We start from the raw sequence: 27,090 nt of genomic DNA on the forward strand, positions 1-27,090 counted from the left end.
ATTACTCTGCAATCGTTTGGGTGTAATTGTTCGGGTGTATTACGTGTAGTTGACCAACAACACAAACAAGAACTGGCACATCAATTGTAACAGGTGAAGAGATGTAGTCAACGATGATGAACAAGTTAATATATATTTATTATGATAAAAGGCCACAGTAGAAGTCTCTGTCACTAAACACGTCGTTACCCTGGAGTGTTCTATCGCTAACTGATTTTCCGGTCTCTAACCCAACATATCCCAAACGTCACTAGTCCCGTTCAATATGCGTCTACTATGGTGCGTCGCTAAATAACTAAAATAACTAACCTATATAAATAAGGTGTCTAACAGATTCCTCCCCCCCTTGAAAAAAAAATATGTCAATATTTTTCCACTACTGTCAAGTCTTACAAGGGCATTTTCAATTTAAGGGGAAGACCACAAACATAAAATCTTGATCTCTTCATCTTGACATCTTCATCTTGACAGTTCCTCATATTCATGTCAATGTTCATAACAGTTCATAACATTCCAGAATCATCTTCATTGGTACACAGTTCATCATGGAGGAAAATGTGGCATCTTATGGGCATGTCCTACACATCTCAAATGTTCTTTACTGGCAGTAATCTGATAAAATACAATATTTCAAAAAACAATTACAAACTTTATTTACACATTCAATACATTTTTTCTTACCACCCTTTTATACGCTTTTGTCCATTTTTCTTTTATACTCACCCTTTTCCATAGAACTAACTTTCGTCAATGATATATGAAATGATTCACACAAAAAAAAATATCCATACTTACTTTTAAATGCTTAACATCAAATTTACTTATCTCCCTTTTCCATAACATATAAATGGTGTCAATATATTAATATATATTACATACTCAATATAATCATAGTTTATTTACAAAATTGTTTCACTTCAATGTCATTCTAGACAATAAATCAGCTACAATATTCACAGATCCACTAATAGCTTTCACTTCAAATTTATATTCCTGTAGTGCTAAGAACCATCTATAAACACGACTGTTTTTCATGCTCTTTTGCTGTATATATTGAATAGGTTTATGATCAGTTAATAATATGAATTTCCTTCCTATTAAATAACTCTCTAGCTTAGTAATTACCCATATTACAGCTAAGGCTTCTCTTTCAATGACACTATATTTTTTCTCTGCCTCTGACAATTTTCTACTTACATATAATATAGGATGTAAGTTATCATAGTTCTGCATTAAACAACCACCAATAGCATTACCAGATGCATCAGTTGTGACATAAAATATTTTGTCTTTATCAGGTAGTCTTAATATTAGTTCATGACTAAAAACATCTTTAATTCTGTCAATAGCTTTCACACATTCCTCATTACAAACTACTTTTTGAGGTTTTCCTTTTTTAAGTAAGTCATTTAGTGGATTCACTATTTCTGCTAAGTTCTTTATAAACTTTCTGTAATAATTTACTATTCCTAATATGCTTTTAATTTGTCTTTTTGTTGTAGGTATTTCAATATTAAGTACTTTCTTTATGTTATCTTCAATAGGGCTAATCATGTTGTTATTTACTTTATGTCCTAAGAAAATTATTTCCTCCAATCCTATTTCTACTTTTTCTGCTTGAATTGTAAGTCCACTTTCTTTTATTATTTTGAATACTTCTTTTACATCTACCAAATGTTCCTCCCAACTATTATTAAAAATACATATGTCATCCAAATAGCAAATAACATTTTCTTTGTTTCCAATTATCATGTTCATCATTCTATTAAATGTGGCAGGTGCATTTACTAATCCAAAACTCATATAATTCCATTGAAAAATACCATATGGTGTTACAAATGCTGTGTAAGGTTTTGCATTTTCTGTTAAAGGTATTTGCCAATAACCTTTAGTTAAATCTAATTTAGTAAAAAATTTTGCTCCATTTAATTTATGTAAAATATCCTCTATATTTGGCATTGGATATGGGTCAAATTCTGTGATGTTGTTAAGTTTCCTATAATCAATACATAACCTTATATCTCCATTCTTCTTTTTGGCTATCACAATTGGTGAAGCATAAGGAGATGTTGATGGTTCAATTATACCTGATTCTAGTAAATTGTCTATTTCTTTCTTTACTTTGTCTTGTAAATGTAGCGGTATTCTATATGGCTTAAGCTTGATAGGTTTTGAGTCTGTTACTTTAATGTCATGTTTAATAATATTAGTTTTTCCTGGTATGCTGGAAAAAATTTCTTTGTATTCCTGTATTATTTTAGTTATATCTTTTGACTTTTCCTTAGTTAGATTATTAAGATTAATCTTTTGCCAAGTTTGATTCTCTTTTGTTTCTATTACAGGTATTTCCTTAATATCATTTTCATTATGATTTTCATTTGTTATTATCATCAAGCATTCTTCTCTTTCTGAAAATTTATTTTCTATTTCCTCCTGAATGTTTTGTATCAACTCATCTTCTCTATCATGATACAGTTTCAAATTATTTATGTGATATGTTTTAATTTTCCCATTTATTTCAATTTGATAATTCACATCACTAATTTGTTTTATCACCTTAAATGGACCTTTCCATTGTTTACCAATTTTATTTTTCAGGTCATTTATCAATATTAATACATTGTTTCCTACTTCTAGTGTTTTCAATTGTCTTTTCTTATTTATATTCTCATGAGCACTTTGTTTGTACTTCTTATTGTTGTTATATGCTTGAGTCCATATTTCTTTCAATTCTGTTGTGATTGTTGTTTCACTGTCATTATTTAATTTATTCTCATTGCCTATTAGATTTTCTTTAAAAACATCTAATTCATCTCTGGGTTTTCTTCCATGTATTATTTCATATGGTGAAAATTGTGTTGCTTCATGGATGTTGTTTCTATGAGCAAATAGTACATAGTTAATGTAATGATCCCACTTGTTCTGATTATTCTGAATTATTTTTGTTAGTGATCTTTTTAATGATCCACCATATCGTTCACATAAACCGTTACTCTCCGGGTGGTAAACCGAAGAGTATATGTGTTGTATATTGTATTGTTTAGTCCATTTCTTAAATTGTTCTGACTTAAACTGAGATCCCTGATCACTCAATATAATTTTAGGTATACCATGTCTTGTAATTACTTTTTGAGTTATGGCATTAATGATATTTTCTGCACTTGTATTTGATAATGGGATTGCCTCTGGATATCTACTAAACATGTCTATTACTGTTAAAATGTATTTGTTATTATTTTCAGTTTGAATTAAAGGACCTATTAAATCAATAGATACTTTCTGAAATGGTGCTGTAGGTTCATCCATTTCTTGAATAGGTGCTTTATTCACTAGGCTTTTGTTAGATCTCTTTTGACATATGTCACATGAGTTTATGTATTTGTTGATTGTTGCTTTCATTTTGGGCCAAAATACTTGTTTTGACAAATTCCTATAACATTTCTTTACTCCCCTATGTGCTGCTAAATTATTATCATGTGTCATGATTAAAACATCTTTCCAATATTTCTGTGGTAAGACAAGTTGTTTTATTTTCTTGTTATCCTTACTTGTTTGTCTAAATAATATTTTATTCTCTATACAAAATTTCTCCATTGGATTATTATTGTTTTTATCTAATATTCTTGAATAAATTTTCCCAATAATATTGTCATTCATTTGTTCTAATGCAAATGTGGGTGTTGTTTCTTTTTCACTTTGAGATATTTGTGTTTCAAGACTATTTTGTGTTTCATTTTCTATCTCTCTTTCCTTAACATCTGTATTTTCTATTTGTATTACATTACTGGTTTCTTTTTCTTTATCATTACTTATTACATTTATTGTATTTTCCTGTTTCTCATCTTGTTTATTCATTGATCTTGTTATTACCATACTTGTTATATTTTGTGTTTCTATGTTTTCATGATTTTGTCTTATGTTTTTGTATTTGTTTTGCCAGTCTTCTAATTCTTTTCTTGAACATTCTTTAACTCCTTTTATGTTTCCTACTAACATATCATATCTCATTTCTGGTATTGCAATGCCATCACAATAACCAGTGAAAAATGGAGTTTCAATGTATACCCTTATAGCTTTAAATTCCCTTACAGTGCCATCTGCTAATTCTACTTTCTTAGTAAACCCTTTATACCAATGAGGTTTGACAAATTTAGTTTTTACTGCCAAAGTGTTACAACCTGAATCTCTGATTAATTCCACTGGAATTCTATCTACAAACCCTGGGTACACTGCAAAATTGTTCCTATTTCCTTCCATGAAATATACCCTATCTGTACCTTTATTTTTGTATTCCCTACTGTAACTCCTATATCTATAATTTCCCTTGTCATTCCTATCTCTACTCCTATATCTATTGTTATTTTGTTCATTGTATCTATTTCTACTTCCAGACCTACTATTCCCTCTTCTACAGTTAGCTGCTATATGACCTTTTCCTTGACATTTAAAACAGGTTATTTCACTATATTTTCTATTTCCACTATTTGATCTGTTTCTATTTCTACTTCTATCAACATTTTCTTTGGTGTATCCTATTAAATCTACTTTGCTCTTATCCCTATCAGAAAATGGTTTATTTGGATAGGCATTTTTGTATACTCTCATTATCTCTGTTATTTCATCTATAGTTTTTGGGTTTCTTTCTCTAATAAAAGATTGTAACTGAGGATCACATTTATTTACAAAGTTGTCCACTAGAATAAAATTTTTTAATCCTTCATAAGAGTTATTCACTTTTTCTAATTTTACCCACTTATTGAAAAAATCCTTTTCCATATTAATGGTAGTTTGGGGTTCTATTCCTAATGATGGTATATTGTCAAAGTATTTCTTTCTAAAAGTTGTAGCATTATGACCATATGCATTTAATAACTCTCTTTTTAAAACCTGATAGCTATCATCAATATGATGGTCATGATTTTGGCATATTGTTAGAGCTTGACCATGAACAAAGTCTATCAGTATTTCAGACCATTCCTCTTCAGGCATATTAAATGTAGACATTTTTGCCTCATATCTTTTCAGGAAATCACCAATGTCATCCTTCTGTTCATCAAAACTTTGTATTTTTCTCTTTAGCCATGTCTGTGAATTAGGGTTGTCTCTTTGAGTGGTATAATTATTTGAGTTATTTGTGTTATTTCTTTGTTCAGTTTGGGCTCTGGCTTGTGCTGCGTCCAATCTCATCTTCTCCATTTTAGCTTCATGCTCTCTCTGCCTTTCTTGGTCTTCTTTTTGCTTTTCATATTCTTCCTTTCTGATCCTTTCTTGCCTCTCTATCTCTTGTCTTTGATGTTCTTCTTGTCTTTCTATCTCTTCTTTTTCCCTTCTTATTTTATCTTGACGTTCCATTTCTTCCCTCACAACTTGCTGTACATAAGCGGCTAAGTCTTTTCCTTTTAACTCCATGGCCTTTCCATCCTGCATAGCTGTTTCCTTAACCTCCTTAAGGTCCACATATGATGATGTAGCCATTGTGTTTTATATTTTATATATATTTTTACTTAGCCTATATTGGTTATGGCTATACTTTAAACTTATTTTATATTTATGTTTTTCCACACTTTTATACAAATTTTAAATGTTATGTCTCTATCTATAGATTTAGTAAATGTGTAAATCTAGTCTGAGTTATTATGGTTATATTCAAATCTGTATATTAGGTCCAGTATTACACACAAATTTAAATCTAGTATATTATAGTATGTATAATAATACTATTTAGATCTATAGTTATCAAGAGCACTATGACTTTTAGATCTAGTATGAATAACTATGATCAATTTTAAAATCCGGTATGACTGAAGTCACAGTGAAGTGTCTAGAGTAAATTCAAGGACTGTCTAGAGTCTAGATCTAGATTAGATTATGGTTCTATTTAACCATACGAAACAAATATGTGTATACAATGTCAAATATATCTTCAACAAGATATATATATCTAGAATGTACTACCTTCATTCATCTTTCAATTAATAATATTTCAAATTAGAGTCTAGATGATTAAATTGTACCAAAGAGATGTACAACAATTTGCAGATCTAAATTTAGCCAGACGATAGTGTTTGACTACATAGCCAGTTTCGGCATTATTCTCATGGCAAAATCATATTTGATTTTAACCGCTCAAACTAAAATTATTTTAGTCTGATTCACAATGAAAGAATCCTACCCGCACTTTCTATCATTAAGTGAAAAAAAAAAATACAGATCTAATTAAATTAATAAAAATAAATAATTTAAAATAATATAAACAAATGAAATAATTAAATGAGACTATCACTATGGGTTGGGATGTGACAATATGGCACACAATGATAACGTCACGAAGTAACCAGGCAACAACGGATATGACGTTTACACAAACAAAACAAATTACAATCCTAAACGTATAATATAGCTTTTCATCTAAATTACGTCTTCTACCCCGACGGGTTTTAAGGCGCACCACCTGATTTTACTCAGGCTAACGTACCAAATTTAGACAAAATCTATTTCTAAGGGCAATCTAAACATATACTAATAAGAAAAATGGCACTTAGCTTTTGATAAGAAAGATCCCTTTGTTCGGACTCCCGAATATGTTAGATCACAACAAATTCCACTGCCTCTCTTCCAGTTCTGACTCTGCTCTCCGGTGCTACCAGTATCCCACGTAATGCCACAGATGTCCTGATATGCCACAGCAAAATGTTCCAGTTTCTTCGACGACTGTTGATGACCGTATGTGTAGTTCCGACGACTTTGTGTACACAGTTACTGACGAATAGGTTAACGGTTCTTCTGGCGATGACTTGACTTGTGTAGATGACTACTGACAAATAACAGTCTCTTGACGGCAACTTGATCTGGACGACTGACGAATAATGAATTTCTTGACGATGACTTGATCTGGGCTGACGAATAACGGCTTTCTTGACGATGACTTGATCTGGGCTGACGAATAACGACTTTCTCGACGATGACTTGATCTGGGCTGACGAATAACGGTTCTCTAAAATAGTTCACTGCTTCTGCTGCTACTCTGATAGTACGACGAAGTTTGCTGTTGTACTCTGCTTCAATAAACCAAACTGTCCAATGTAGACTAGGTGAGACCAAGGTCACCTCCGACGACGTTCCGTTAGACGATTAACGGTTTTCAACGAAATTAAGTGGATGTAGCTATTTCCACAACAATATCAGCACGTCTAGATATGGTCTAGACCGACGAATACTAGATAGATCAATGTTCAGTACTGATAAAGATTACTTCACTAACCTTCCAAAGGTTAAACACAGTGACCGTTATAAACGTGGCAAGCAACCGGTTCAATGAGCAAACTGCTCCACAAGAATCTCTCCAAGGGTAAGACGACAGAGCGATTTCGATTTAGTTAGCTACCAAACTTGTAGTACTCACAATACTTCTGACAGCGGGCAAACTGTCCTTCTCGAACTGGCGAGGTAAAACTTGATACTCAATGTGGCTCCTATGACGAAGAAAAAATATGTCCAACAGGTTCACTAACGATCTCTCACCCGTTATGAATGAACGGTTTCTCTGGTTGTAGGTCGATTCAGCATATGAAGATCAGGCGTTGCGATGATTACGGTCCTGACGAAGGTCACCCTGAGTTAACGGCTCGTTGAACGTGCGATCAAACAGGCGACGACTGCTTGTAGATCCAGAACAAAGTCACTCTGCGATGATGCTGTGTTCAGCCGTACTCCGATGAAATCTTATAACTTCGAGTGCACGACCCTCACCTGAGTAAACGTTCTGCTTCGAGGTCCGGTACGATGTTCGTCGGGCTTCGAGGTTCGGGGTCGCCACTGTGATGTTGCTAGTTCAGGCTGTCTTGAAGTCAACCAATTACTCTGCAATCGTTTGGGTGTAATTGTTCGGGTGTATTACGTGTAGTTGACCAACAACACAAACAAGAACTGGCACATCAATTGTAACAGGTGAAGAGATGTAGTCAACGATGATGAACAAGTTAATATATATTTATTATGATAAAAGGCCACAGTAGAAGTCTCTGTCACTAAACACGTCGTTACCCTGGAGTGTTCTATCGCTAACTGATTTTCCGGTCTCTAACCCAACATATCCCAAACGTCACTAGTCCCGTTCAATATGCGTCTACTATGGTGCGTCGCTAAATAACTAAAATAACTAACCTATATAAATAAGGTGTCTAACACATGTCGCCACTACAGCAAGTCAGGAGAAACATGTCTTAATTTTATATCTTTACACTTAAATAAATAAATAAATTATTGCTTTAATATAGTGCTACTTTCATGCCTATAGCATGCTTATAATGCTATGGTCCAATCTCATTCATGGACCAGTGAGGGGGTATCTGTGAGAAGGTTTTCCGTGCTGCCTTTAGGCGCTCAGTAAACACAACTATGCCTGAGTCAAGTGTCGAACCTCGAGCCCCCTTCATAGGTAGCCAAGCCAAGTTCAAGCGTACTTAGCCTCTGGACCACGCTTCCCACTTAGAATAAACTTTAATTGTATATTTTTACACTTAGAATAAGCTATTTAGTTAGTTTGGCTACCATACACAAACTGTCTGTCATTGCCACTGATACATCAAGACTAAAGAGTTTTGATTTTCCCTACTTATGCTCATCTTCTTTGCATTGATGCGAATATGTAATTTTTTTTTTTGTGGCATGATTCTAATTATCTTACACTAATAGTAAAACTTTAAATGTTTATGTAAGCATCACCTCACCATATCCTGATTGTATTATGCTTGTCACATATAGAAAAAGTAAAATGATTGCTATTAGGGAAAATCATATTAAAATGATGGCAAATTGGTGCATTTTCTGCCAATAGAAACTTGATCTAAACTAAATAAAAGCATGCATTAAATCAATGAATGAAAAATTGTCATTTTATATCAGATTTGTCAATGGTTTATACAAGTCTAGAATAACTTTTCAAAGCTAACCCTGGGCCATTGATGTATTGTCTGGAGGAGGATGAGCAGTATTTTTTTAATTTTTGTTGTTTTATGTCCATTATAACAGTTCTGTTAACTCATCCTTTCTAAAACTACCAGCTGTTTCAATTGAACTAACTACTTACTGGTTAATAGATTTTTTTAAAAAATTGCATTGTTAATTATTTTGATCTAAATGAGATTTGATCAAAGGACATTAGTACCTTTAGATTCTAATTTTGAAATGTATTTAGTTAAATTCTGCTCCAAATATTAGTGATTTTCACACATTTTTCCATTTCTCTGATTTTTGCTTCTTAGATAATGTACACTTATGACATAGACCTATTTTTTTGTTTCTAGTATAAATAATCAATTTGAACAAGTCTATGTGAATCTTAAGCATATGAAATTTACCTTCCAAAATCCCCTCTTAACCCCCTCCCTTTTTTTTAGTTTTATCAGGGGAGTCAATAATATTTAAACTTCAGTGAGTTAATTGTAGATCAGTTTTATAATTAGTACTGGATCCACTACATCTGTGGGGATATGATCATTTTGAATGGTGGCACTTCATATGGGGATAGAGCCAATGATAGAATCATCAGATGTTTGTGGGAACATTTGGAAATAAAACTAAGTGGGCCTGTGAAGAAGGGCATCTAAGTGTATGATGCTTGCTATATATTTTAATTTATTTTTAAAGTGAACTAACTTTTGCACTAATGACTTATTTCCTTATGCTAAACCCAGTCTAGCTTCAATTCATTGTGATTGACCTATAAGTAGGCCATCTCTGTAGTCACTTTCCCCACTATGTAGTTTTATTAAAACTAAAACAAATTAATTCCACTTATCTTATTCATGGCAAACCAGTAACACAGACTAAAAACGCAAAATACCTAGGTGTTATAATAAATGAAAAACTGTCATGGAATCCACATATTGATGAAACTACAAAAAAATCAAACAAAGCATTAGGATTTATTAAAAGAAATTTCTATAAATCAAATAAGAACATAAAACTAAAATGTTATTTAACCTTGGTTAGGCCAATAATAGAATATGCATCCTCTGTTTGGGACCCCTCAACTCAAGAAAACATTAAGAAACTAGAACAGACACAAAATAGAGCAGTGCGATTCATAACAAACGAATATTCACATTTGACTAGAGTAACACCTTTAGTAAAATCACTAAATTTAGAAAGCCTTCAGGACAGAAGGCTCAAAAGTAAAGTAGCAATAATACATAAAACACTGAACCATAATCTTCAAATACAAAAACAAAATTTAATAAAATACTCTGAAAGACACAAAGATAAAGGCACATTCCTCATCCCATATGCTAGGACAAATTTGTACAAATATTCCTTCTTCCCTAGTGCTATTAGAGCATGGAATGGGTTGCCTGAGCTAGCCAGGAAAACCAGTGACTTGGCAGAATTTAAGTCATTGGTTAATATGCATGACTAAATGCATGACGCGTAGGACGTAATCATCTTCTTTTTTGAAGTAACGTCTGTATTATATAAGATAAGATAAGATAAGATTACTTCTTTCATCTTAGGGAATCCTATTCAATATGTCATTTATTAAATGGCTTCACCTTCTGAAATAATTTCTTGATATGTCTGGTAATTATTAATACCAAATCTTCAGAGATCAGCTCCAACAGCAGAAATAGATTATACCATAAACAACATTTTAATACTAGTCATTTTGTTTAAAAATAACACAAATTGTTAGTTGTATCAAGTCTTACAACATTGGCAAGATGTCACAAATTATACATTCAACAGTGGTGTGCCTGGCTGTCTGAAATTGCATGAGTGTTTTTGTCTCTCATTGCACTTTGTTTTAAAAGTTTTTGTACCAGACTCTCCAACGAGACCAATTTTTTTTGTATACACTAACTTCCTTCTATTGTCTAAAGGCATTGACTGATACTTCTGAACAAAGATATTTATTTTCTCTCTTTGTTCACTTTTTTTTCTCTTTCTTTACTTTTGGATTATCTTCCTTTTCTTGTTTACATTTAAGCTAAGGAATGTGATATTTTTCTTTGATTTAGAATCATCTATTTCTGACATCAGCACAAATTTTAGGGCATTCTCCCCTCATGAGTATTTTATTGCTAAGCTCTTTGTTATGTCTTAACATTTAGTGCTGAATTCACTACTTCTATAGTGATATGTCAAAGGAATTTGTTAGGCTTCACTTGTTTACAATATCAAATAAGGCAGATAAAAGTTAAGTTTTTTTTTGTTTTGTGTATTTTGAGTAAGTTTTATATAATGACAATAATGTCATTGTAAAAACAAAAGAGTTCGATATGAAATGAAAACAGTTCATAATGCTAGTGTCTTTGGAGACAGTCAAGTTTTGTTTATCAAGAAGTTTTGGACTTAATTATTTGGTTAGTGACAGCGATGACAGACAGATTCCCTTCATTATTAGATTAAATGTTTGAACTGCCAACACACTTGATTGTCTCATTATATTGTTGGCATTGCCTCTGTGTTCATTTGGTTAGTTGAAATTAGTTGTTAGAATACTCAAGACACAGCGAAGAAGTTACCATCCACATGTACATCTAGGCCTGACCATAGTTTGAAATGCTAAGAAGATTGTCAAAAACTAATAGTCAAATTGTATGAAATAATTGCTTCTTGGTAGAATGAGATGTTAGCCAATCTTGTAGGATGTTAGTAAAATCTTTATTTTTTTTCCCTCTTCTATTATAAATAAAAAGACAATTATACATATTTTTATCTATCAGTATTAAACTTAGTTCAAAAATGTGCATCAAATTTTCCTTGGAGAAATAAAAGCCATTTGTTGTAGCTTCAGGTTCTTGAGTGAATTCAAAAGTTTCTGCTTCTAACTGCTATGTCCCTTCAGATGTCAAGTAGCCATTGGACTTGAAAGAGTGTCAACAAAGTATCACTGAAGCCTAACCTTTATTGATTAGACTTGAGAGAGTTCTTTACTTACTTACTTAGACTTAGGTCCTCCCGCGCCGTTCGGCGCATTGGGCGGCAAACTGTCTCCATAAAGATCTGTCACTGGCAATGTCTGAAGCCTCCTCCCACCTGGTGTCCACTGTTCTGAGGTCCTCCATGAAGGTATGTCGCCAAGTAATACTAGGACGTCCCTGTTTGCGCTTTCCACGTTTTGGCTTCCATGTTATCGCAACTCTTGGTGTGTGTAATTCATTTTGACGTAGAACATGTCCCGCAAACCTCATGTGACGCTCAGTCACAACCTCACTAAGTGTTTGACTCCCAGTTCGGCATAGGATTTCCTTGTTTGAGACCCGATCTGTGTAACTGACTCCCAAAATCCGTCTCAGCCATCTCTGATGAGCCACATTTAGTCTTTTCTCAATTTTGACAGATGACTTCCACGTCTCACATGCATATGTAGCAGTTGGAATCACCTTTATTTCAATGCTGACATAACAGACAGTTTGTTATTATTGTATTTGAAAAACATAAATGTCTATCAAAATTGAGGCCTACTTTCTTAAACTCTTTACAAAGGTAACCTGTTAATCATAAATACTGTATGTTAAAAGATGAAGTTAGTGATAGGCTTCTTCAAAAGTTGGTTACAAGTTTCAATTGTGATTATAGATCTGCTTGTTTGTTTGTTGTTTTTATGGTTGTTTTCTTTTTATTGAAAATAGTCAACTTTTTATGTGTGTGTGTGTTTGATCTCAAAACACACAATAAAAATTAAACTGAGTGAATTCATCAGTATGAATTTTAACCAGGTGCAGTAGTTTGTATTTCAAATATCTAATAAGTCCACTTGGGCGTTGTTTGCTTATTGGGAGCTCTGTTTAATTAGCCAGCCACTAGGAACTTTTGTCTCTTTAAAAAAAAAAATGAGCATTTCATTTAATTTCCTTTGAACTTTAAGATGACTCATTTTCAAAACCTGATTGCATTCAAGGTTTGCGTGGCCGATTGCTGCACTTAGTGTAGCTATATTGGCTTAGCCAATGTACAAGGAACTATTGCATATTGGTAATAAGCTAAAGCACAGGAAAATAGTATTTATTGATGACTATTGCTAACAGCCAATATGAAAAGGATTTTCAGCCAGTGCATGTTTTCAAGAGGGGAAAAGTCTTCTTAAATAACTACAAACAATGATTTCATTGGCAGTTTTCTTTGCTTCTTTTCTCCTCATTTTCATCTTTGCTAATGTTACATTTATTTGTTTAGCTCAAGTTTATTTATTTAATGACAATATTTTATCAAATCTTTAAAATTTCAAAAATAATTTAAAATTAACATATCACGTTTTTAAAAAAGTTGTTTTTTTATGTATCTTATAACATGGTAACCACTATTGTCATTCCGAGACAAGAATAAAAATAGATGCACATTTTTTCAAGTCTATTTTTGCATTCCTAAAAGCATGTATGCATCCAAAATAGTGATACCCAGCATAGGGCCTGCAGGCCATATCTGGCCCATGGTGCAGTGCTGTTTGGCTTTTGAAGCTTCTGCTCATAGTGCATAATCAAACTGCAGAGGCAAATTTCATTTTGTTTTTAAATGTGGCCCATGACCTGTATTAGAAATTCAGCCTTCAGGCTGGAAAAGGTTGGGCAGCGCTGATCTAAATCATTCCTTGTGAGTTTTGTCCACATCTTTCTTAAGCAATGCATGATTTTATTTCCTGTCCAACTTTTCATAGGCCAAAAAAAAAACTTGTAGGCTTTTTAAAATGTTGATAGAACAGAAAGAAAAAAATAGATTTAAGTTTTCTATTCGGGGGGGGGGGGGGGGGGGGGCCTCTAGTTATTAGAAACACAGCATTCGGTCCTACAAAAAAAAAAAAATTTTGTTGAGACTTAAATTTGTTTTGTTTTTTTAATAGATCAATTTTCATTGTCATCATCTCTAAATTGAATTATTCTCAATCTGAAAAAAAAAATTTGTCATAGAAACATTTATTACTACATAACCTGAAAAAAAAAAAGTTAAATATTGTATATTACGATATCTTATTGATTTTTACTAATGAATTTTTTATGTCAGTTTTTCTGTGTCTTATGACTCTTCTTTCATACATTTGTAAGTGTTTATTTCTTTGTATAGATCCTTTTATTTATTTTAACACACACATTGCTTCGTTTGTCTGGAACTGGTCTTAAGGTTTACCAGTGATATTTGTATTACATGTCCAGATTATAATTGTTTAATTTGGCCACATAGTTTTGTCACTATTCCATTCATTGGAAAAACTCAAGTTTTGCTGGATAAAACTTGCTTCATCAAAACATTGGTTTCGCTGGCTGGACTATCACCTTGATTCTACCTCTTATTGAAAAAAGTTCATGTTATTTTATGCTTTTGTTTGACTTTAGCACTCTCAAATATACAAAACATTAATCATAGGAAAATCATGAAACAATTGTGGTTTTTTTTGCCATGTCTACTACTGTTGTTAAAATTTTAGGGGAAAAGGGGGGGGGGGGACAAAAATGTCCTCTGTGGACCTCAAATTAATTTTTTTTTTATGTTTGCTTTTTGGTTTGTTTTATTTACATTTAGTTTGTCTTGCTTCTCATTTTATAAGTCTGAAGAAACCAAACAACATGAGTGAACATCTGTTTAATACTTATTTTGTACAAATTATATTTGGTAGCACTCTTTGACTTTTTTTTTTTTTTTGCTAAAGCCTTTCCTGTTGACTAAGTTTTAAATTTGCTGTGTGATTAGTACATTTAAAAAAAACAGTTTTGTATATGATATTATATTACATTATTATTCATAATTGTTACTTATCCATTTTTTTTTTACATTCAAACACTTGTACATTGACAGTAGAACTCTTTTGTGTTCTCCTGATTCTTACAATCATTCTAGAGGCAGCCATTTTATTTCTTGTTATTTGTAGTACTATGATTCAGTTGTTATTGTTGTCAATTAGTGCTGCAAATGGTTATTATGTATTGTGTGTATATGGTTTTAAAATCTTTGATGATTATTCTAAAGACAATCTGAATAATGCTTCCCATTAATAAATGATGGGTTTCTAGGCATTGAACTTGACTTGTTATAAACTAATAGGCCTGTAAGCTAATAAACTAGAAATGATTGAATTTAGTTGTGATGTCTTTTTTTCGTTTCATTTAAGAAATGTGCATTCTAAAAATAAAATAGACCCCATGTTTTAGGAAGTAATTCAAAGACATTTAGGTGGGGTAGCTAGGTCTTGTATTCCTTTTTAGCATTAAAGAAGCTACATGTCGCCCATAAATAAGCTAAATATAAATGTGAAGGTAACTGCTGAACCAATGCATTAAAGAAGTTGATAATCGTCTTGCAAGTACCTCTTTCACTCATGCTGCCTACAAATAAATGACGTCTACCAACCTGTGGTTGTCACCACTATTTTGAATAGTTCTTCAATCAAAGGGGCCTCCGTTCTTAAATAGGCTTACTTCGAATGGACCACCTTACAAATATAACTGTACCAGTGACTGTCATATAGTTATGGACTAGGCCGTGTCAAAGCTAAACAGACACCGTAAGAGTGAAGCAATAAAAAATGATATCTCCTCATGAACTCAATGACCTCTTTGGCGCACCACAACAAACACATCACCATCACATCTCTGAGATCCAGACTGCGGCCCGTCTTCTCCTTCCTGGTGAGTTGGCCAAGCACGCTGTCAGTGTGGTAGCCAAGACCATCAGCAAGTACACCAACAGCAAAAAAAGTTTTATAACAATAAGTCAAACAAAAGCCCTTATCATTTAACACATGCCATTTTTAGTGCCTCTTCTTGTTCACAATTAGATAATTGCCTATCCGATTGAGTCTCTTTTGATTTATCCACGTCATACTCTGTTAACAAAATTTAAGAAACTTGGTTCAAACTCTAAAAATAGAACTTTCCCCAAATGAAAATTATAGATCTATTGTATTATTATATTATATTTGTCGAATGTCATAGACACACAAAAGGCCTTCTTAAATGCTGATAGATATTTTCTCAAACATATATTTTATTGCCTTGCAGATTTAGATATTAGTAAATTTATTTGAAACAAAATGTGTAGCCACTTGGATGTCTTTGTTAAAAGATGGAAGGTCAACTCTTTTTTTTTTAAAGATTATATCAACTCACTCTGTCTGTCTGGTAAAAAGCCTGCACACGTTAATTCTCACATATATTTCTAATCGCTTAGAATTATTATTATTATTAGTCTAGAAAAATCTAGATCTATTACAAATTGGATTACATGACTAATACAAAACAATTGATACAATTATTCTAAATATAAGCTTTATTTTTTTTTAAAGTGATTTTTTCTCTTTTTTCTTGTTATGTGATACTTTCCCACCCCAACACGAATTAGGTTAATGTCATCATCTTCCCTATTTCCCTCGTTTAGCACAGTGTAATAAAAGTTAAATCACGTGACAATAACGTTTGTAGTCTACAGGGTATTAAGGTCAACGACTTCTCCCTAAAAAAACAACAACTTTGTAATTGTTACAATTTTTGAAATGGTCATACACATTCCTCAATGTTTCATCTAGACTCGGCCAGCAAATTGTCTCTTCTAACACAGTTTTTCCAAAGTGTGGTAGCGTACGCGAATCCCAAAAGATGCTGAAAGAGTTTGAATAGAGTGCGCGTTGCATTGCATTGCATTATTAATGATGTTTTAAAATACTTATTTATTTTGTTCAGTTAATACATTAAATTAAAAGCTAATAACTTTTCAATCACATTTTATTACATGTATTAAAAACTAAAACATCGAATGTAGAGTGAAGACTAGAAAGCAAAGATAAGAATGTAGAGATAAAAAAATGGAGATAAAAATGTTAATATGAGAATGTGAATATAAGAATGTGGAAATGAAATTGTGAATATAAGAATGTTAATATGGGAATGTGAAGGAATGTGGAGAAAAATGGCAGCTGCATCTGAAAAACGCGAAACAACTTAAAAAGACAAAGGCATAGCCCTCAACAAAAAAATTCAGACCGACACGCTCCCTGGTCACTGCCACATTCTTATGTGTGTGAATCTTGGACGCTGACTGCGGAACTAGAGAGGAAGATCCTAGCAATGAAATGGAGATAGTAAATATTTAATATACAAGGATCCTAGGCATCTCATACAAAAACAGCATCACAAAAGAACCGATAAGAATTAGGATCACAACGGCGATTGGGCCCCAAGATAACCTGCTTACAACTGTAAAAAAAACAACTCAAGCTAAACTTTATGGCCATATCACAAGGTCCCATTTTTTGCAAAGACCTTCCTTTATTAAAGAGTACCAGAAAAAAAGGAAAAAGGCAGATAGAGAAAGCGATGGGACTCTGGGAAGACAACGTAAATGAATGGACGGGCCTGTAATTGAAAAAGATTCTAGCCAAGGCAAAAGATAGAGAGGAATGGAGAAAGATGGTCGACAGATCATGTGTTGTATCCCAGCGGTTCAACAGTCTAGGGCACGTGTACTGCTTGGTCTCTTCAATTATCAATTTTTGTTCTGCCTCTCTTAGTTCATCATAGAACCAAAACATGATTTTGTTCATAAGAAATAATTTCATTTGTTCGTATCTGTGTGTGTGTGTGTGTATTTGTGTTTATGCGCATGTGTGTGATGATCCTATACGGTCAAATGTTTCAAGTCGCCATGTCGACACGTGTATTTTGGGTCGTGTTTTTATTATTATGTGCTATAGGCTAGGATTTTAGTGCACGAGTTTCGCTCGCGTGGCTAGCATTTAGAAACTAGCTGTGTTGCTGTACATTAAACTTGGAAAAAGGTGACTAGTCAAGCATTGTTATTTCACATAGCACTTAACTCAGTGTTTTTCATACTGTATTCCCGGGATCTCAAGGTTCCACGTGACGAAGGAAGTTCCACACAAAGATGAAAACTATACAATTAAAATAAATTCTTCTCTAAAAGCCAGTTTATACAATAGGATAACTTCAAAAATAATCGACTCGTCCCTCATTACTGTTTAATATGTCTATTACTATTCTATAAAGACCTTCACAAAAAATTTTGCATTGCGCGTTTTTAATGTTATAACATGCTTAGTGCACTAGGGTCCAATCTCATTTATAGAATAATGGAATGGGCAAAGGGAATACATGTGTATGAGAATGTTTCCAAACTAACTTAGGGCGCTCAGTTAAAGGAATGGACCTTATTCGCCAATCGTTAACAAGCAATATTTAGCCACGTGATTCTCTATCTCTTCTATACAAATTACGTAATACACACAGGCTGACAGTTTTTTTCAATTATTCGACTCAAATTTTAAATCCTTCGAAAAAACAATTTCCTGGTGCATATTAAGAATGACCTCTAGCTGCTTAACTAAGCGGTTTGTATGACTACTTCTATGTCACACAGTCTACAATAGAAATACACGTCTTCTTATTTTATTGTGATCTCTACTGGCAAGCTGTTCAGTTTATAACCGATGTAAACGAACTGAAAACAACTTAACTATAAAATAAACGTAATTTTACTATCAATATTTCAAGAACTAGACTAATTTAACATTGTTACTTTCTCTTTACAGACCATTGGATGACAGCCGGAATTTCTCGAAAATTTGACTTATCATAAAATTATTTACTTAAAAATTGTATTTATATTTTATTTATATATCACTGGAAACATTAAAATATAAGGGTTATTTGTTAAATGCTTCAATTTAACGGTCCAAATATTATTTTGTAATTAAATCTGTGATTTCACTGTAAATTATAGTTATTTCGCGATAGGGGGTGCGAGCTCTTGAATAAATGGGGGAGGTGGAGCAAGTCATTTTCTTTTTCAAGTGAAGAAAAAAAAACGTAATATTTTTGTATAGTTATCAATCCATGCCAGATCCACTCGCATGCCAGATGGAAAAATCCCTAAAGACATCCTGTACGCTGAGCTAGCAGAGGGAGCCAGACCCAAAGGCCGCCCAAGACTAACTTACAGAGATGTCTGCAAGCGAGACATGAGAGCCATGGTCATCGACCAAAGTATGTGGGAAGAGATAGCCCAAGACTAACTTACAGAGATGTCTGCAAGCGAGACATGAGAGCCACGGGCATCGACCAAAGTATGTGGGAAGAGATAGCCCAAGACTAACTTACAGAGATGTCTGCAAGCGAGACATGAGAGCCATGGGCATCGACCAAAGTATGTGGGAAGAGATAGCCCAAGACTAACTTACAGAGATGTCTGCAAGCGAGACATGAGAGCCATGGGCATTGACCAAAGTATGTGGGAAGAGATAGCCCAAGACTAACTTACAGAGATGTCTGCAAGCGAGACATAAGAGCCATGGGCATCGACCAAAGTATGTGGGAAGAGATAGCCCAAGACTAACTTACAGAGATGTCTGCAAGCGAGACATGAGAGCCATGGGCATCGACCAAAGTATGTGGGAAGAGATAGCCCAAGACTAACTTACAGAGATGTCTGCAAGCGAGACATGAGAGCCACGGGCATCGACCAAAGTATGTGGGAGGAGATAGCCCAAGACTAACTTACAGAGATGTCTGCAAGCGAGACATGAGAGCCATGGGCATCGACCAAAGTATGTGGGAGGAGATAGCCCAAGACTAACTTACAGAGATGTCTGCCAGCGAGACATGAGAGCCATGGGCATCGACCAAAGTATGTGGGAAGAGATAGCCCAAGACTAACTTACAGAGATGTCTGCAAGCGATACATGAGAGCCATGGGCATCGACCAAAGTATGTGGGAAGAGATAGCCCAAGACTAACTTACAGAGATGTCTGCAAGCGATACATGAGAGCCATGGGCATCGACCAAAGTATGTGGGAGGAGATAGCCCAAGACTAACTTACAGAGATGTCTGCAAGCGAGACATGAGAGCCATGGGCATCGACCAAAGTATGTGGGAAGAGATAGCCCAAGACTAACTTACAGAGATGTCTGCAAGCGAGACATGAGAGCCATGGGCATCGACCAAAGTATGTGAGAAGAGATAGCCCAAGACCGGACAGCATGGAAACAGAGTGTACGTGCTGGTACGAACTTTGCTGAATGCACAAGAAATGAAGCTGCATCGGTCAAGAGAAAGAAAAAGAAAGCTGCCCTGTCAGTGAGCCCTAGGACAGATGAATATAAATGCTCGAACTGTGGCAAACTCTGCCGATCCAGAATTGGCTTGATCAGCCACTCCAGATTCTGCCACGTCTCAAGACGTAACCAAAGCCAGTGACTCATCTGGGCGCATCCATTGTCTTACGAGACAGAAGGAGCCATGTATATCAATCCATGTTTTGTTATTAACCAAGCCAAATGACATTTCATGTATTACAAATGTTTTTATTTTAACTTCGTTTCATCTTTTAAAAAGAAAGAGCAATTCGGGTGCTGGTCCTTAAAGCGTGTGTAAAGATGCGGATGGGCTGAGTGTATTGTGTAGACAAATGGCTTTGTGTGGGTGAATGCAACAACACACTGGATAAAGAGTAGGATTCTGATAGCGGTTAGTACATATAAATGTGAAAGAGATGGTACATGGGTTGACCATTCTAGATTGCTTGAATGTGAACGACGACTATATCCACACTCCCCAATGGAGTACAAACTTAGATTTAGTTACAGATCAGCCGATTCACATATACAAGTAAGCCTATCTCATTAAAACCGATAACAAGATAGTAAATACACCCATACACATATAGTACTCGGGCGCCTAGGCTAATATTGCAATTTATGTAATAATATTTTAAAGTATAACAATTTGTCAACAGAACTTATCATTACCGGTAACAAACTAAATAAAAGAGAAAAAATAATATCCCTTTCATACTCTATAACAGAGGTTCTCAAACTTTTTTGATCCGGGGACTCCTTTGAATAATCAAAATTTGCCCTCGAATCTCAAAGTGACAAAGCTACAGAACTACATAGTAGATAATTTTTAAAATGTAGAAAAAAAAGTAAAGGGGAAGGATTGATTTATGAAATTGTAACTTTTGTTAAAAGTAAGTTTTAAAATAAATACTTGGATAACTGTCACGAGATTTTAGGAGTGTATTTGTGTCCGGGTCAATGTTTTTATAAATAGCAACCGCAAATTTCAAGTCCTTTTTTTTTTTAATGTCATGAGATTCTTGGCGGCAATGTATCCAAATAAAAGACGGGAAATCAGCCAACAACTTTGTACAATGATCCATAATGCAGGGTATAAAATTGGAATTATTTTTGAAACCAGAATCTTTCATATCATTGTTCAAACATTGGTTGTAAGTTCCTCTTTTTGTGTGTGTGTTTTTATTGTGTGTGTGTGTTGATATCTCAATTAGCTGCTCCTGCATTAGTATGGATTGATCTGTGTAATGAAATGATAACGACTAGAATACCAATAACATGGCTTTATTCGACAAAATTAGACTACAGTAAACAGTGAATGACACCAGCACGTTTAGCATACCACTGATGCAGTCTATACACACATACACAATGGCCATGACCTTCAGACACGCTGGACGCACGCAGAAAATCAACTCAGTTACACTACAATCTGTTATTGGGATCTAGAGTTTGTCTACGCGCTAAAGAGTTCAGTAGAGTCCACTAGGGTATATCAGGTGAAGAGTGTCTTCAAATCTGTTGCCTAGGTCGTCATAAAATAGTTCGTAAAAGACAATAAACAATAGAGATGGGCGAGTCGATTATTATTCGAATTATCCGATCGAATTAACTGGCTATCAGCGAAGAAATTATTTTAATTGTAAACTATTTTCTTTTTTTTTTTTTTCGGACCTCCCCACGGTCGTATGTGGACCACAGTTTGAGAACCACTTCTTTATAAACAAACATAATCCCGCTCCTAACAAAAAAAAAACCAGTTTGAGAACCACTTCTTTATAAACAAACAGAATCCCGCTCCTAACAAAAAAAAAAAAAAAACCCAGTTTGAGAACCACTTCTTTATAAACAAACAGAATCCCGCTCCTAACAAAGACCAGCTTAGCACTCGAACTTCTGGCCCAACACACATAGTCTCCCCTGAATAAAAAAAATGTTAACAACACAATCCTCATGTCTCACAATAAAAAACAACTTGCACACAGTCTCACATCTTACACCCCTCTCTCCTGACATACTGTACTAGTGGAGAGGCTTTTTACAAAACTTAAATTGACTCTGTCCGTCTGGAAAAAAATCTGAACACGTTATTACTCCAGCACCTATTTTCTGATCAAGTTGAAACTTCACTACTGGAATTCTGTCTCCCCGCACCTTCGATATGGAGTCACGGAGGTCATGGTCTCACGCGTGACGGCTGGGGGATTGGTGGTGTCAGGATTCGAGACCAAGATCGTCTAGACCAGGGGTTCTCAACCTGTGGATCGCGACCCCTTTGGGGGTCGATTGACGACTTGCCAGGGGTCGCCTAAGACCATCGAAAATATGGATTGTTATTGTCTACTCTTCTATTGCTGTGTGTGTGTAAGGGGGGAGGGGTCGCGGCAAAGTGAGGAATTGTAAAAAAGGGGTCACCGAGCTTAAAAGGTTGAGAACCGCTAGTCTAGACGACAGTGTGGAGCGCATAGAACACGACCGAGCAGCCATCTATCTTGTGTGTAATAATAAATCTAACCAATCTAGTTAATTAAAACTAGTTTACATTGATAATTAGCGATGTTTATTTTAATGTCTATCAATTAATATTAGATCAATCTAACATTTATTTACTTTTTTTTCTTTTGGTCTTCTAATGAAATAATTCAGAAACCAGTGAATCTATTTCTAAACGTTTGCTGTTTTTCGCTTGTGCTAATATGTTTATATTACGTCAATGTTTGTTGTGAATGTTTTTGTGAGAAAGTACTGGAAAGGATATTACGAAATAAAAAAAAAAAGGAAAGTCTTCTATGTCTACTTGTATAAACACAAAGTCTCTGTTAGTATTATTGTTATAATTAATGTCTACAGTATTTTATTTATTTATCTGTGACAACAGAACATCGCTCATGGATAGAACAGCAAGTGAAGTTAACCTGCTCTGTGTCCTAGAACTTGTTATATACTTTTTTACTTCTCTCAACTTCGAGAATGACCGAGGCCATTCGTTATAAAAAGCCTCAACACTGACCTGCAACGTCACAACCTGTGGACAGTGCAGATCAATAGCTAGTTGTCACGTCGGAATGACCACTCTTCTGAACAAACGGTAACAGGCTTTGACAGTGTTTGGAAAACACAAAATGCGTATATATGGTATAGAGTAGTATAGTCTATAGACCATGTTTGGGGAACAACTGAAGCATCAACAAAAAAAATAATTACAGATCTTCATCAACAGATGTCTGAGAAATATCTTAAAAATATACCTGTACGACAAAATTAAAAAAAACACCTGTGTGAGATTGGTTGACAGAGAAATTAAGATATGCAGATCTTAGAAATAAAGTGGAGATGGATTGGTCACACCCTTACAAAAGATACCAACAACAGAGCTAGACAGGCTTTAAGAGTGGAACCCCCAAGGCATAAGACGTAGAGGGAGACCAAAAAAGACGTGGCGACGCAGTGTAGGCTACTAGATGAAGCCGAGAGGACCGGGAAGAGCTGGGAAGCCATTAAAAAACTAGCAAGAGACCGTGGATGTGGTGTGCTTTTACTGAGGCCCTAGGTTCCATGAGGAACGCAAAGGAAAGATGATAATGATGATAGACCATAGTATCACTTATGATCTAATGGGGTGTTTCTTCCTAGTCACGTCGTGGTTGTGTTTACATCTCACCCCGTACTTAGTTTTTGTTTGTTTATAGTGGGAATATGAAGCGTTTTATGACAATATTTAGTGGTTTTAATTTTTAATTAATTAATTAGCGCCAAACTATAATTTGTTAATATTTTAATAATAGGAAAATCTAAGATATACATCTTTTTATAATTTCACTTAAAAAGATAGTTAAACAATTGACAGATGGTTCGGAAGCGTTGGTCTATAGGTCATATAGGTCATACACTGACATTACTAAAGCTATATGCTCAGAGCATTCAGGTGATCAAACCTAGAAAAAAAAAACAGTAACACTTTCACCCACACCCATCCCTTTCTGCCTTAAAATAAACAGGCTAGATCGCTAAACGGTGGAGAGTTGACCATTAGTTTGTGTTGGATTGGTCAGATAGGCCTAGTAGTCTATCGTGTAGTCGGTGTCTCGATATGTCGACTAGTTGCTGTAATGATGAAAAGACTGCCGTCTCCTTGTGCATAATAGGGTTGATTGTCTAGCGAATAAATAGCACATCTGAAGGTCAAGGATAATTATAGATCGACTACAACACAGGCCAAATTTGTCTTACCCCATCCTTTCATTGTTACTTGCCAAGTAGGCCTACAATGTCTTTAGATCTATTTCGTCTACGCATTTTTTAAACTTTGCTGTAACATTTCGTATAAAGTAACTTACTGAATTTCTTAAAAAAACATAATAGGGCCTAATACATGTAGGCCTATACAACACACATTTTAATAATTCTTATTATGTCATTGATATGCATAATATATCAGGAACTATCGGTATATGAAATACATAAGTTGAACTAATAGCTGAAGTTTATAAAAAAAAAGGGGATAGGACCGGAAAAACACACACACACGCGCGAATATATATATATATGTGTGTGTTTTGTGTGTGTGTGTGTGTAGTTTACAACCAGCCTTTTTTTTTTATCTTGCAAGATCGTTTGTAAACATCGTATTTCTGGATTTATTGGATATAGATTTCACAAAAAAATTAAATAAATAAAATATAAAAAAAAAAGAACTTCCATTCAAATAGATTAACTGGGTTTAGACCAAATATGCTATCGTTTGTTGCATCAGTACTTTTGACAGAGGCTAGTTGGCTTATACTGCCTACATCTCAATGGTAAAGTGACATTGAGATATACCACAAAAAAAAAAACTAATTGTAGCAGCAGTTGTTCCTTCTTTAATACGCTTAAAATAATTGAACTATTCATACATTTATTCAGTTGACTTTAGCATGTTATATATTATGAAATTAGCAGTTGAAAAGTAATGGAAATAACAAGGCCTAGCCTCTGTAAACACGCCACAGCGTGACTTTTTGAAAAGTAGATCGAGATTCGGAACAACCCCATTACAACCAAAAATGTTTAAGATACAATTCCATTTTATTAACATGAACAAGAAGAGAAAAAAAAAAAACTAACAGAAGACTCCCAACACACTAATAACACGTGAACACACTGAACATTTGAACAAAGGAGACTACAAGAACCCCCCCTCCCCCCAATTGCGGTAATACCCCATCAATTATTTTATCAAAATGCAGGGGAGGGGGAAGTCATACCGACTCACGTGTGCAGTGTGATTAGGGCTAGCCACTATTACGAAAAACCTGATTGAAACAAACCAAACCACTGGTAGGCCTATACAGCTTGGGATCAACATTAAGAGGTTAGATATAGTTTAGCGCTGTGTGCTACAAACTGCCTAATGGTCGCCTACGCCGTCTCCTTATTTTTCCACAGGGTGACCCACAAAACCTTTCCCACGTTTGGGTATAGCTGCAAGGCAGCAAAGGTTTGAGTTCTGTTTTCCGTCTGCTAGGTGGGTAGCAAACCAAGGTTAATGAAAACAGTTCCGCAGATTCAATATTTGTGCCACACGTGAAAATCAAGAAATACATAAGAAACTGCTCTTTGCGAAACCTTTTTCAATGATATTTAAAGAAAATTAACTAATTAATATATAATGTTGGAAGGACTACTTCATAGAACAACAAATTCCTATATGAAACATTATATTCATAGCAACGGAGGATAAGCCTTAAAAAAAAACATTTCCAGTGTGTTTAGTGATTCCAGCAATACATATAAATTGTTATTTTAATTGGTTTAAATTTCAATATAAATGTTTGTTTTATATGTTTCGGATGTTTCTTGAGAGTTGAAGATAATTACTTCCTAGTCCAAACCTACCGCAGGAAGACGAGGGATGGGAGTGGGCAGGGTTTGAACCCTGGACCATCGATAAATCTTGATCGACAGTCCAGCGCGCAAACCGCACGACCAGGCAGCCAGCAATAGTTCTATATGACTTCATATGTAGTTTTACAATTTTCACTCTTCAACTAACAACATTTAGAAATTATTTTTAAAAAATGTTTATGAATTTGCAAAAAATTTGCAAGTTAAGCAATGGATCTACCGAAAACCAGAAAAAAATGGCAAGGGGTCTACGAGACAAAAAAGTTTGGGAACCACTGCTTTATATCTTCTGCTTTAATCACATAAACTCACTCTCAAATGATGAATTGAATGGGAGATAGGTGTGAAATATAATCATGTGTGTGACCAGAACTACACAAATCATTTAGAGAACAGAAAAAATTGCATTCTACGTGGATTCCTAGGACACCCCTGCTGAGTCCACCCAACTCTAATGGGTGCTTAACATTAGTTGGGGAAGGTAAAGGCGGTTGACCGTTGTATTGGTCATATAAAACCCTCGTTGAAACAGTCGGCCATTGAAATAGATGAGCTTTAACGTCATCTACCCCTCCCTATCAATAGCAAGGTCTGAAATGGGTAGGCTACCTATGAGTTGTTTTGCAATTTAAGATTGAATGACACGTTTCATTAACTAAGTTGCAAAACTTTTTTTTTTTAAGTTTTATTTTCATTGTCCTCCTTTTGAAGGCTTTGTCCTTCTTTCTGTGCTCCTTGGGCTTGCATGTATAAAGTGACCCTAATCTAGCCGGACATCTTATAAAAAAGGACCAAAGTCTTACGTAACAATCTCTTATTTACTTCTACTATAATGAATTGGGTTGCTATAAGAATACTTCTTATTTTATCTTATGAATTACAGACGTTTCTCAAAAATATAATTACGTCCTTATCAAATACATGTGTTAATCTAGTTACGCATGTTAATTAGGGACAACCGCTAAACTCTTCCCACCGTCACCATATTGTAGTAACTTTAGTGGCGGACTGAAAGGGTTAATGTGTGTGCGGCCTACTGACATACATTGCTCATGCCAATCACACAGGTCAAGGGCTAGTGCACGCAAGTATGACCTGTGCTGAGGTCATGTGACAGATAGCCTTTAC

General features: G+C 34.6%; 1 long non-coding RNA gene across 1 annotated transcript; it reads right to left on the reverse strand.

The window, feature by feature from the left end:
* Nucleotides 1-119: 119 nt before the first annotated feature.
* Nucleotides 120-8,180, reverse strand: LOC129926302 (uncharacterized). Its single transcript, XR_008777960.1, has 2 exons — nucleotides 5,956-8,180; nucleotides 120-612 (listed from the first exon to the last, which is right to left on the reverse strand). It is a non-coding gene; the product is annotated as an uncharacterized LOC129926302 (long non-coding RNA).
* Between the last annotated feature and the right edge of the window lie 18,910 nt (nucleotides 8,181-27,090).

Source organism: Biomphalaria glabrata, chromosome 5, assembly GCF_947242115.1.
Source record: "Biomphalaria glabrata chromosome 5, xgBioGlab47.1, whole genome shotgun sequence".
NCBI classification, from domain to species: domain Eukaryota; kingdom Metazoa; phylum Mollusca; class Gastropoda; family Planorbidae; genus Biomphalaria; species Biomphalaria glabrata.